The sequence below is a fragment of the Macrobrachium nipponense genome, chromosome 32, assembly GCF_015104395.2.
Source record: "Macrobrachium nipponense isolate FS-2020 chromosome 32, ASM1510439v2, whole genome shotgun sequence".
In the NCBI taxonomy this organism is placed as follows: domain Eukaryota; kingdom Metazoa; phylum Arthropoda; class Malacostraca; order Decapoda; family Palaemonidae; genus Macrobrachium; species Macrobrachium nipponense.
Genome location: NC_061094.1, coordinates 30,306,919 through 30,320,850, shown reverse-complemented (window position 1 = coordinate 30,320,850; position 13,932 = coordinate 30,306,919). Strand labels below are relative to the sequence as shown.

General features: G+C 37.8%; 1 protein-coding gene and 1 pseudogene across 1 annotated transcript in view; one reads left to right on the top strand and one right to left on the bottom strand.

Moving 5' to 3' along the window:
• LOC135207301 (protein downstream neighbor of son homolog) overlaps positions 1 to 12,385 on the bottom strand; it is a 315,011-nt gene extending 302,626 nt beyond the window's left edge. The window contains exon 1 of the mRNA XM_064238975.1: positions 12,188 to 12,385. The gene's annotated coding sequence lies outside the window, so the exon portion shown is untranslated. The remainder of the gene's footprint in view (positions 1 to 12,187) is intronic.
• Positions 6,987 to 13,932, top strand: part of LOC135207302 (uncharacterized) — a 229,184-nt pseudogene continuing 222,238 nt past the window's right edge.

The following is a 13,932-nucleotide window of genomic DNA, read 5'->3' as shown; positions in this document are numbered from 1 at the left end:
ATTAGAGGTGCCTCACACTGAGGGACCTGGGGCAACCCGAACAAGATGTAAGGTCTGTAAGGTATGGTCTACTGAGTGGGGCCTAGGAGCAAAAACTACAAGGGGAAACCTTTTATCTTCTGTTCGAAGGTCAGCGCCATCTTAGAATGTGCCTACTCGCTGTTTTCCTCAAGCATATCTCCACGGAAAGCTCTTTTGCACGTCGTTGTTCGTTTCATTACAATAGGTTTTTCCCCTTGATGTATGCAAATACTACAAGAATTCAACCACAGCCATTGCTACTTTGTGAATAATAGCGTGGGAACGTGTCAGATAAGGAATTCCGCCGGTATTTAATTGTCAGTTGAGTGTTTGCATGTATCACGTGGAAAAAACCATTATAATGTCAAAAATGCGTCTTTGCAACTCGGAGGACGAGTTCAAGTCCTGCTTGTAAGCTACAGTTCAATTCGCTTAATTAAATGTCAGTTACTGCCCACGCGGGAAATTTTTATATATATATACATATAGATATATATATATATATATATATATATATATATATATATTATAATATCCCGAAGGAAGTAGTAGGGAAAGGCATCCTCATCTTTTAACAGTTTATTTAAATGCCGACGTTTCGCGACGAATCCCAAGTCACATTTTCAAGGCTAAAAATATATAAAATTTGCGGACATTAATACTCAATTTTATTTAATTTATATTAAAAATGTAATGACAACAGCTCTCAATAATGTAAAAAGTTAAAATTCAACAGTACCTTTAAAGGCAAACAAATTACAAGTACACTTCACTAAAATCTTAAAAACACCTACCTATACAAAAGAAAGAGTAAGACTAATAAAAATAAGTAGGAACAGAGTGAGGGTGTTTAACGACGCCGGTACAGTCTTTTTGATAATAGATTCTAAACTGGCCAGGTCGTTGTTGCTCCGCAGTTGGCCCAAGATAGAAAAATCCTTGCTGTCAATATAGGTTTTACATGTTTTAGAATGATTTCGTATATTAGATTGTTCCGGATGAGATAACCTACTACCTGTTCTATGGCTTATGCCCCTGTGGGAATCTATTCGAACCTTCAACAGCCTCTTCGTGCACCCCACGTATGTGCTGTGATCACATCTCGGGCATTCAACACCTAGTATATCTACTGTGTCGAGACTGAAGATGTATGCAAGTTTCCCTTTCTTACATGATGATACCTTCTGGAGAGCATGCACTCTATTATCCAAAAGAGGTTTCCGGCTGTGGACTTTAAAATCAATCCCAAAAACCCCTTGATCTATGTTTAGAGTCAAAGACCGACGCAGTCCTCTGCTTTCGTCCAGCGTCGTATATAAATACACTTGCCCGAGATGTGATCACGGGACATATGTGGGATGCACGAGGTTCGAATAGATTCCCACAGGAGCATAAGCCATAGAACAGGTAGTAGGTTATCTAATCTGGAACAATCCAATATACGTAATAATTCAAAAACATGTAAAACTTATATTGACAGCAAGGATTTTTCTATCTTGGGCCAACTGCGGAGCAACAACGACCTGACCATTTTAGAATCTATAATTATCAAAAAGACTGTGCCGTCGTTAAACACCCAAACGTCCTCTGTAAAATTGTTCATAGCGTAGTTTGGGCAGCTGGTTTGTCTCACTCTGTTCCTACTTATTTTTATTAGTCTTACTCTTTCTTTTGTATAGGTAGGTGTTTTTAAGATTTTAGTGAAGTGTACTTGTAATTTGTTTGCCTTTAAAGGTACTGTTGAATTTTAACTTTTTACTTTATTGAGAGCTGTTGCCATTACATTTTTAATATCAATTAAATTAAATTGAGTATTAATGTTCGCAAATTTTATATATTTTTAGCCTTGAAAATGCGACTTGGGATTCGTCGCGAAATGTCGGCATGTAAATAAACTGTTAAAAGTTGAGGATGCCTTTCCCTGCTACTTCCTTCGGGATATATCTTCTTTGAGCTCCAGCTCCGGCCCTTATGTGTGTGTATATATATATATGTATATATATATATACATATAGATATATATATATATTATATATATATATAGATATATATTATATATATATATATATATATATATTTATATATACAGAAAGAGAGACTACCAACGTTTGTACATGCATACTTGGTGTATAAAAAATTTTGCTTGCGTACAGAAGACAGACCGGACACACACACTTTGAGTTATTCTGAGGAGCTGCTGAACTGCCTTAACAATGACATGAAAATGAGGCTGTCAATCCAAGCACCGGAGCACTTTCGGCCATTCGCGATGCTGCTTTAACCAATATTACTCACAAATAAATTTCAGATTCGATTTCTGTAACAACAACAAGTGCCGGATATCTTCCTTTAGAACAGGCTTCCCAACCCAATGTGTGTCGGTATTGTTTAAGTGTTTAATTGTCCCAACATCCACGTTGGGTATTTGGTAGTTCATCGCTAACGCACAGCCAGATGCTGCAAGCATGCAGGAAGAAACGAAAGAACAGGGAGAGTTTTATCTGTAATTAGCCATTCCCATATAATCATGGAATGAGCCCAAGGAAAGAATGGTGGATAAAACCCTAAGCAGAAAAATTGAAAAGCGCCTGCTACTTCAAATAGTAGCTACTCATGCAGGAGGCTCCAGTATGTCGAGCCCTCCTAGTCCTACATACGATGTAACACTCTTGCACACACTCCCGCTTCCCAGATGTTGAGTTCTCAACTTCCCAATACTTCTTTCACGCCATCTGCCCATCCTTCCTACATCTTCCTTTTCTCCTTCCTCCCAATACTGTCGAATTGACTAACTTTTAACTTTTTAGTCTTGCAAACACATAATGTTCCACTAAACTCTGCAGTTCCCCTTCATTATCCGCAGTCCTTATGACATCGTTGGCAAACAGCAACCATTCCAACTGGCCTGTTTAAAGGCGGGATTCCACCGAGGCAACATGTACGTGACTGACTGGCTTGCAACAAGTATGTTGAATGCGGCTTTCAACCAGGAGACATGCTGCCTGCGACAAGGCAACGCCGTTGTTGCTTGTAGCATGCTACATGCGATGTTGACTGTTGAATGCCAATTATGCCACAAAAACTTTTCCACCAATTCAACAAAAACTAAGCCATTTGGCAACTCAGCAGACGGTCGCTTCTGTTGCACATTGAGTGCTGTGCTCTCACGCTCACCTTACAGTCTTCTGAATAATAATAATAATAATAATAATAATAATAATAATAATAATAATAATAATAGTAGTAGTAGTAGTAGTAGTAGTATATAGTAGTAGTAGTAGTAGGAAGGAAAGCTGCTGTGACCTATTAATACTGAAATACCTACAAAAGAAGGCTGAAAAAAATTACCTGTTACTCGAATGACTTACTTAAAATACCTCATATAAATTACTGCACAAAGCTACGAATAAATTTGGAATAGTGGAACTTGTTCATTTATGTAAAAAAAAAAAAAAAAAAAAAAAAAAAAAAAAAAAAAAAAAAAAAAAAAAAAAAAAAAAAAAAAAAACGTCAAATATCCAAAGCCGGCATTTCCTCCTTTAAAAAATATCATGAAGATCGATTTCTCATGAGAGAGAGAGAGAGAGAATGCCCAATGAAAACACTGCCGTTTTTAGCACCATCTTGTGTGCTCATCCAGCAAATTAAACCTTCACTAAATACGACGCAGGTAGAATTTCTCCTCCCTACGAGTATGAGACCTGCCACCAAGCACGACAACTCTACGGAAGACAACGCCCCCGAACGAGATACTCCTACAGCCAATGAAAATCAAATTAGCCGTGACGTCCCACAGCATAACGCAACGTCCAACAACGTTACCGCACAGCTCAGGAGGTCTAGACGGCTGCAGAGTCTGCAGCACCGCAACCATCGACTCGGCGAAAGTGGCTTGATTTTTGTTTGTTTGTTTGTATGGTGCTTTTACCTTGCATGGAACCAGTGGTTATTCAGCAACGGGACCAACGGCTTTACGTGACTTCCGAACCACGTCGAGAGTGAACTTCTATCACCAGAAATACACATCTCTCACTCCTCAATGGAATGGCCGAGAATCGACCTGGCTCAAGCCACCAATGAAAAAGAAGACTTACCCGGTTACCGCCACCAGCCAATAGGAGATCAGCATGGGGCAGACCCCTGCTGTCGACCCCAAATATAAGGAGGACGGACACTAGGAGCAAGAGCCCGTGCCAGCACAAGGCTGGCTTAATCTTCAACAACAAACAACAACACACCAAGAGCAGTCCATCTTCTGCTACTCAGCTTCCTAGCTAGGGATGTCTGGCAGCTCCAGACGAAAGCTCGCTTCAGAGAGAGAGAGAGAGAATCGTTAATGACTTTGATGACTATGGTATCATAGTTTATCTGTAAAATTCAAATATATACACCGATTTTGACACTGCATTTGATCATGAGACTCTATAGGCGCTCTAATATCCTGTTTAAGTAGCACGGAAAAAACCGCTATTCGGAAAATAGAGAAGAGTCCCTACAAGCGCAACGCTGCTGAAGTAGCCATTACTTTTAATAAAGATATAATAAATAATACTTGCTTTTCCTATGGTAAAGCTCCACATAGACATGACACATTTGTGATGATACTTCGCCTTGGCTATTAATATGTTTGGGAGTATGCTGAATGGTCTGATGGTATCATGCCAGTAATACTTAAGTCTCATACCTTTTACTACAATTATCTAATGGAATGGAATGGTATGGGGGAGTTCAGAAGTGATAGGATCTCGGATATGACTGAAATTATTTGTTATGTGATAAATAACAACATGATAAAGCAAAATGTTAAAAAGTTCTGAGTCTAATATCCGATTTTGATTTCATAACAATGTTCTATGCATTATTCTTAATTTAAGTTTTTGTAAATACATGTATAAATTGTCTTTGCCGTCATTTACATGGTTTTGGTGAGGAGGTATTAACATGATAATCTTTCCAATTGATGTATGTCTTTTTAGATACCAATCTATTTGATGTAGTAATTCTTTCTATATATCAATAAATTTTTTTAACTTGAATTCTTCACTTTCGTCCTAGAAGTCTCCAAATCTGTCTCTTGTAGCCTACCATACATCCTCAAGCACCCAGCAAATACCACGTACAGTAATGTTTTCCCCTTTACTTTTAAACTTCTCATATAAACATTTCATAACAAACACCTGATCCACGAACCACTTTCCTTGTCTTTAAACCCACACCGTTCGCATATCAAACAAACTTGATCAAAATCCTATCGCACACCTTCCCTGGTAAATATATTTGTTCCTTTTTTAGTCTCGCCTCTTCAATCACATCTCCCCTTTTATTCCTCTGAGCCGTTCCCCTGGATCCTTTCCCTCATCTCGATATAGACCATAAACGGTCTTCTCTTGTAACATCAACTCCAAGCTTCTTTCCAGTTTTAAGTTCTTATGTTCTCAATATCAACTACCATATGCGCCCTCTTCTACCTTCTACATTCAACAAATCCCCGAAATACTCACTTTATTAAGCCAACACTGCATTCAGTTCCAACAACAGCATCACTCATTTTCATCTTATACTCTGAGATCCATTTACTCATGAGCCTTCCTTTCTGCGTATTCCTCCCTTGATAACCTCCTCATACCCACTTATTTGTATTTAAATGTTTTCTTTTTCCCTCTCACCCTCTTCTTGGTCACATTATCCACCATTCTGTATTCCTGAACGATCATCATGCGGTTGTACCTCAAATAATAATCTTTTATCCTTAGCTATATTTTTCGTTTCCTAGCTCATCGGTCACTGTTTTTATTAAAATCTTCCACTTTCCTTACATACATCTATCTCTTTGACAGAATCCAAAGATGCACCGTCCCTTCACATTTCTGGATTTATGAAGTTAAATGCAGGGTATAGGGCTACAACCCATGAGTCTGACCATTAGGTGTGTGTGCGCGTACACAAGCACGCTCTCTCTCTCTCTCTCTCTCTCTCTCTCTCTCTCTTCTCTCTCTTTTCTCTATATATATATTATATATATATATATATATATATATATATATATATATATAAATTTTTGCCACATATAAACGTGAGAATTATCTGTATATTTTTAATTTTTATGTCAAAAATATTACCTCATATCGAATTTACATTATGATGAATTCAATAGCTGTGGCTCAATATTTGGAGTGCTACAAACACATAAATACCTACGTACATTTTATGTACACACACACACACACACACACACACACACACATATATATATATATATTTATATATAGATCTACTATATTATATATACATATATATAATATATATAAAGGAATAAGCCAAAAAGGAAAAATAAACAACGAAGTTCCTGCAAGATCTTTCGACGTTCAACGTCCTTTACTCAGCAGATAGCTTATCTGCTGAGTAAAGGACGTTGAACGTCGAAAGATCTTGCAGACACCCGTTGTTTTATGGATTTATCACGTTCCAAACTTTCATGATTCAGTTACACACACACACACACACACGCATACAGATATATATATATATATATATATATATATATATATATATATATATATATATATATATGTGTGTGTGTGTGTGTGTGTGTGTTTGTGTGTGTGTATATGTGTGTGAGTAGAATCTACTGGTCACTTTTTACTAGATACATATGCAATTGTAATAGCCACATAGCCCTCTTATCATCTCGAATTCTAAAACAAGTTTTTAAGCATTCACAAAAATCTTTTGATGATTTTTTAAAGGCACTTTTAGGACTGACTGCTTATGCCGCAGTGGTAGTAAACAGGATGAAACAACATTTTAGCTTAGATGACGAAGTCACTTTTTACACTTCGCCTTGTTCTCTAACAGAATTATACTTATTCTCTTGCCGCTATCGTATTGCGTCATTGATTCTATTAATTAATGATGATTTCCGGTTACTTTATCAGCAATTTTACTTCGAAGTACCTAGGGATATGTAAGCCCTATTGGTGTCGGGAAAATTTCTTCGGTTTTTAGAATCTTGTGTATATGAATTATCACTGTAAAAAGAATTCTACAAGATTATAATAAGTCATTAACTGTTATTAACTAACGGGGTAAGCTTGCAGGAGGAGTCTTCGGAGTTCGAACAACGCATTCGTCAGAATCAGCTGTGAGTGTAAACAAATCTCCGTCACCGGTGTTGGAGTTTATCTTAATGAGTGTTTGCAATTGCTTGCGCAGATAATTACTAGGAATTAATAAGAACTGACTTTGTAAGGTACGTGTGAATTGTGTTATGAATGACTGACAGTGTAGTTGAACTTCCCTCACCCCTAGCAACGTTTAGGGCTATGTATCAGTCGTGTTGGCATGAGACACTTCATTTTTGTCCTGTTACGAGTAGCTACCTACTAATTGACATTTACTAATCCTATCTTGTTGATTTTCATCAATAACCAGCCCAAGCGGCAACTCTAATTACTAATCAAGGTTACTCTTAGACTCATTGTTGAGTGAGAATGTACATTTTTTTTTTTATTAATAACTCTTGATACGATTTGTCCTACCAACTTTAACTAGACGAAGTGAGGTTTGACCATTAGGAAGTTACACCTGCCAAGTTGAACGATGAATGAGAACCGCTGGGAATTAATGATTTTTTTCTTTTTATGGGGACCCCACATGAGTGAAACATATGCGTACACCCTAATTTACTTTAACTAAGGTAAACGACCGACTGGACTGGCCAACCTACTTTGTATTTGGCCACCCTCTGAAAAAGTACTTTTAACACGTCCTGACACCGGAGATGGTCATCAGTCATGAGTTGGTGGTGATAGCAGGAGCTCAAGACCTCTACTTTCCTTTTGAAGTAAAGTACATTTGTTCCGACACGGCATACAAACCATCGGTCCTTTTACAATAGGAAGGTTACTAGCGGCAGCTGGATAGATCGTAAGCTTTCGAACAAGGGGTTCGGTAGTTAACTGCTTGTCCGACAGGTGCGCGTGCGCGACTGGGAGGTAAACAAATCACTTTTTCTTTTGGCCCAAGCAAAAAACTGCAGAGTGAGGGGTGGCATGAGGTGGGACTATGTGTAAAAGGACATCAGGTTTGTATAGTTAGGAAAAATGCAATTTTGGACAAATTGTCATATTTTCTCCAAAGTTAGAAATTAAGGCCATAGGTATTTTAAGATTTAAACAGAGGGTAATGAAAAGTGTGGCCAACGCAGTGCACACTACCCCCATGACGCTTTCAAAATTTTTACTTACAATTAAAAAAGTTTAGAATATTGACGCCGCCTCGATGTTTGCGGAGTCGCTTGTGTCAACAAACTTCCCATTTCCTGAGCTAAATCCGCACACCATTTGTACCCATAGACGCTGGGGCGCTTTCATCACAACAATTGTAAACCCGACCTCTAACCACTACTTATCCAAGGGAGCTACGGCAGTCTTTGCGGCATTTTGCGCTTTTCAATTGTTTATCAGTGTTGTCAATTGGTATGTGTTTACCCTCCAAACTGGGTACAAGACTTACACAAAACCGGGGAAATAAGTGAAATTAGCGTATCTATTTGTGGTATATATACGCACATATTAAAGCAATTTTATCATTACTGCATTACTATGACAACTAGAATTCATGGAAACAGTTTGTAAATGCATCGGCGTATGTCTGAAGCTCCACTAGATTGGCAACGATGAGTCATTTTTCATCACGACGTCTGCTCGGAAGTACATCAGAAATATTTGTAATTTTTCGGGGTTAATTTGGTTGCAAAAAAGGGATAACAGACATGAATTAAATAAACATTTTGAAGTAACAAAGTAAAGTTAAACTAGATAATAAGTAAAGTAAACAATTAAGGGAATAAAGCTTTGCACCTCATAAACTGTGTACTAGTCGTCTGCTGCTCGTAACTGTGTTTGTGGAGTGAGTGCTTAGGAACAATTAACAGCAATGTGGGTCAAGTGCAATTTGGAGTGAATTAAGACCAAAGTGTGTATAATTACAATCAAATAAGCACTGCAGAGTTTCAGTTGTGATGGCAGTAAGGATAAAACCACCGATTACAAGGTAAAAATGAATTCAGTTCAAACCATGACCCCGGGAATAAAAAGTTTCATATTTTCACTAATATAGGCAACAAAATGTTGTTTTATTGTGCTGATTACAACTGCAATCTTGAGTAAGATCAATAAACGTTACATATATACGCTAACATTGTTCAAATGAGTGCTGGGAAGGCTGGGAATGATGGTGGATTGTCTGTGGTTAAAACGGCCAGTCACGCGATTGCCGCCATATTGGGTTTCAAAACTGCCTTGAAAACATATTTTACGAAGAGCTCACATACTTATTTTAGTTCGTATGGGGCTTTCATATATCACATAATGTTGACGAAACTTCAATCTTTTGAATGGTATGCTTAAAGTTGTAATTGTATTCTTGTTTCACCAATTAAATATCGATTGAATAAGGCCTGGCCACGCGATGACAATGGATTGTCTGCAGTTGTTTACCCTAGTATACTTTAGGAACTTTGCAGCATTCCTTTGGCCCCTAGCTGCAACCCTTTTCATTCCTTTTACTGTACCTGTGAGCATATTTTCTTAATTGATTGATAGTGCAACTGCAAGATTTTCCTCCTGTCACACATTTCTAACCTTGTTATTTTTCCCGTTTCAGCACTGAATAACCTCATAGTCCCAGTATATACTTGGCCTTTGGCCAAAATTTTATATTCTTACTATTTATTAGCCTACTCACACTGATGAGTATTGCAGTGCTGTGCATTGCTTAGATGTGTAGTTCTTAAAGTGGCTTACATAGCTAGCTATCCTGATATGAAAATGGTGGACTTTACAGCTCTTATGTTCCCTGTGAAATAGATGACAGTCTGAGTATAGTACTAATATTGGTTTGTATACTTTGGTAACTTTTACTATAGGAAATTATTTTAATTGAATCCTACCAAGTGAGTAATTTGAGGGCATAGGTCTAGTCTAGGCTCCCAAATTTCATTTTCTTACTGTACTATTACCAATCTGTGGGACTTATGGTTTGATATAAATATACATTGTTGAGATTATTATATAAAAAAATACAAATATTTGTCACTGATGAAAGCAATAGCAGCTGTTTTCTAGGATTTGGTTAAGTCATCCTAAAATACCTTCATAGTAACGTATAAAAGACGAGACTTGTTGACACAACCAGTGACTTACTACTATGCCTTTACAATAATGGACAAATTAATTTTCACTTTACATGATGAATGATGTTGCAATTTCAAAACTGAAGTCACCATTGCACTTATGTGTCACAATAATATGCTAAAGGTATGACATGTTGACACAATGGATTTGCTACAAATAAAAAAGACAGCTATTTTTACTTTGAATCAATTAATAGGAGCTGTTTTCAGTGTTTTATTTGTCACCCTGAAACACTTCCCAAGTGTGACATTTTGGAATTTCGTTGAGAAACCACATAATGGTGATATGTGTTTTGCTAAACAACTCCAACACGGTCTTTGATGTCTAAAACTAGAAAAATGATGGCATAGACAGTATCCTACAAGCCTACATACTGCAGATGATTGTTAATGAATTACAAAATAGAGCAGGTGTCCTTATGCATCACAGGAACATGCTTAAAAGATGAAACTGGTTGACACATCTAGTGTAATACCTATAGGCCTACTTACTAGTAAGCATTTTTAACAATGATCAAGATTGTTCTTATTCTATATCATGTGGCATGTAAAATATTAATGATGTTCTGATATTAAAATTAAATTGCCACTGCAGTTATGTGCCGCAATAATATGCTGAATAGTATATGAGACTTTAAAGAAAGAAATCGGATCTACTGCTAAGAAGACATATGTATGCATATCTTGCTAGCAAAAAATTAAGGGTAAGTAAATTCCATTAATCTTTGTTTACCTGTGAAATGTCATCCCATTTTCTCTTGAATTCATGTGCCCATTTTGGTAATGTAAGCTGTGCAGTGTACCATTACTGAGATTTGGATAGAAAAAAAAATCACAATTACACTACGCCCTTGTTCAATTTGCATGGTTACAGGACCATTCAAGATGGCTGCAACGCTCTTCAGAGCTGCCCTAGTGGAAGGCCACCGAACTACTCAGTACTAGTATACAGATAACACCTCCAGATATTATTTGCCCTCTATGTTATGGATGCACCAGAATCACTAATGAGGTATGGGAACCTGCCATATATGATTCTCCTGAACCATTATCGGTGGTATCTGAACCTTCATTTCTGATACACCTAGTGCAGTTTGGTGACAACTTGCCATAGGTGAAGTTTCAACCAAGCAGGCATACTTTTTGAAATTGTTACCAAGTGGTTGGCTATTGAGGCTGTAAACAGCAGGTCACCTTTCTGTTATTTCTTTTATTCTCTAATCTTGAAGAAGCTGTTTGTGTCCGCTGCTCAGTGACATAGATCTCTTGCAAAGTAAGTATTTAAGAGCAAGAGTTAGTACCTTGTGTATTCTGGACATGCTATAATTTAGGAGGAAGGTCCAACCAGGATCATAGAAACTTTCTTCTTGCATATCTCATTGGTCCTTAGACCCTTCACCACTCAGCTTATGGCTCCCTGGATCAACTTCCCCTAAAACACTTGAAGCTTTTATGGCTTTTCTCCCCTTTCTGGCATCTACAAGTTGTGAAGTGGACTTTATGGTCGCCATACCAAATATTCTCCAAAATTATATAATGGAATACATATTCAGAATCTGTTTTATATCCAGTAGAGGTCATGAAGTTTTATCCCATTCTGGCACATACAATTATCTTAGAAAGGTTCATTTGATTTTCAAACACTCATTCTCCTGACCTCTAACTATGACGAATGTATTACTTTTATGATGTTTCATCAGTTTGCATCATAATTTTTTAGCTCACTTATTATTATTTAATAGATAACTGTGCTGTAAATCTTTGACACTGATTGTGATGGACCAATTTGAGGAGGAGGTACATTAATTTTGCCCTCTTCCAAGTCATACTCCATTTTCTCCAAGATCATTACATTACACCCATAGAGTGAGCATACTTTGCCTTAATTATTTACTTTCATCATATGTACTTCATCCCTTGTTAAGGTGAAAAAATTATTTCCTGTCTTCTATCAATAACAAGGTTACTTACCTTGGTGCCCTGGTTTAACTTGCAGAGGCTGTCTACCTCAGTGCCCTGGTTTAACTCATGGAGTGTACAATTAATCACATATTAGCTTAAATTATTTTTTTATATCAAACTTTCTCATCATGTTCATGGTCATCCCATGCTGCATACAGTACTCGTTCTTCTAATGTGAGCCACCATTTTTTTTAATATTTAAAATTATTTTTGCTAAAACTGATGACTGATTCCTTGTTTTTCATAATATTCTGCTGCTTTGATGGTTTAAAACTAGCAGAATGTTTTGGCTTAATGAACATCAGCAGGCTTTTCTATGACAATATCTTTATGTTGATACAATCTGATTCTCAAAATAATGATACACAGCAAAGAACTGCATGGCACAACTGAAAATGTTTCACCACATGAATCTAATAATGAAACAGCACTTCACAGACATCAAGTTTTCTAGTTAAGGAGCTGGTCACCACAATAGCTCTTATTCTGGGACTTTCACTTTACCATGTAGCTCACCTGTCTGAGTGTTGCACACTTGGACAGGTGTTCCACACCTGGACAGGTGTTCCCAGTTCATTCACTACTGCGTGTGAATGCATGTGCAGTGTTTATTTCTGCTGATTAGAGTAATAGTACAGAAGTCTGTGGGGATATGAACCACAATTTCAAGGTTACTTACAAATTACATAACCTAAAATTGAGTGGAATGTGACTGTTACATCAGCTACCTTCAGTTTTTATAAAGATTTTTTTTTTTTTATTACTCCTTTCTCTGCTAGTAACTCTCCTATATTGTCATTCTTTTATGAATGAAAACCACAATTTGTTCATGAAACTTACCTGTCAGATATATATATAGCTGTATTTCTGACGTCCGACAGAATTTCAAAACTCGCGGCACACGTAGTGGGGCGGCCAGGTGGTAGTACCCATTCCCGCCGCTGGGAGGCGGATATCAGGAACCATTCCCATTTTCTGTTCATATTTTTTCTGTCGCCGGTGCTGGAAACAACTGTTTACAGTACCTCCGTCTAGGATTTTTGATTTATCTCGCTTTAAATTATCTGGATTGACTTTTGGTATCGACTTCTGGATTGTTGGATTGGCACGCGTAATAGTGGATTGGTTTTTGATTTTGGATTGGCTTTTCTGTGTACATGATGTCGGGATCAAGTACTGGAAGTTTCAGAGTGTGTGTGAGGAGTGAATGTAAGGTGAGGCTTCTTAAACCTTCAGTTGATCCTCACACAGTTTGTATGGAATGCAGGGGGCATGTTTGCTTGGTTGATGATCGGTGCAATGAATGCAAGGATTTGGCTGATGATAAATGGAAGATGTATGAGACCTATCGACGTAAATTGGAGCGCGATAGAGTCAGGAGGTCTTCCTCCAAGAGCAGTTCTACGAAAGGTAAGGAATGTAACATTTCTCCTCCTCTAACACCGGTAGATTTTGCTCAACCTAATCCTGTTTTGTTGCCTTCGGGCCCCAGTGCTGTGTCTGGAGAAGGTAACACCCTTTCTCTGATTCTTGAGTCTATTCGCGCTCTTGAATCAAAAGTTTTGGCCTTAGAAACTGGCCCTGTGAAAGTTTGTGTTAGTGCCCCTAGTGTTGTGGAGGGGGCGTCAGATCGGCCCCATAATGCCTCTAGGCCTAGACCTCTATCGGACTCCCAGGACTCAGGGAGTGGGTATGTCGAAAGCCGCAAGAGGGTTACGGGGGCTCCCCACCGATCTGGCGTCCCTTCGGCAGGC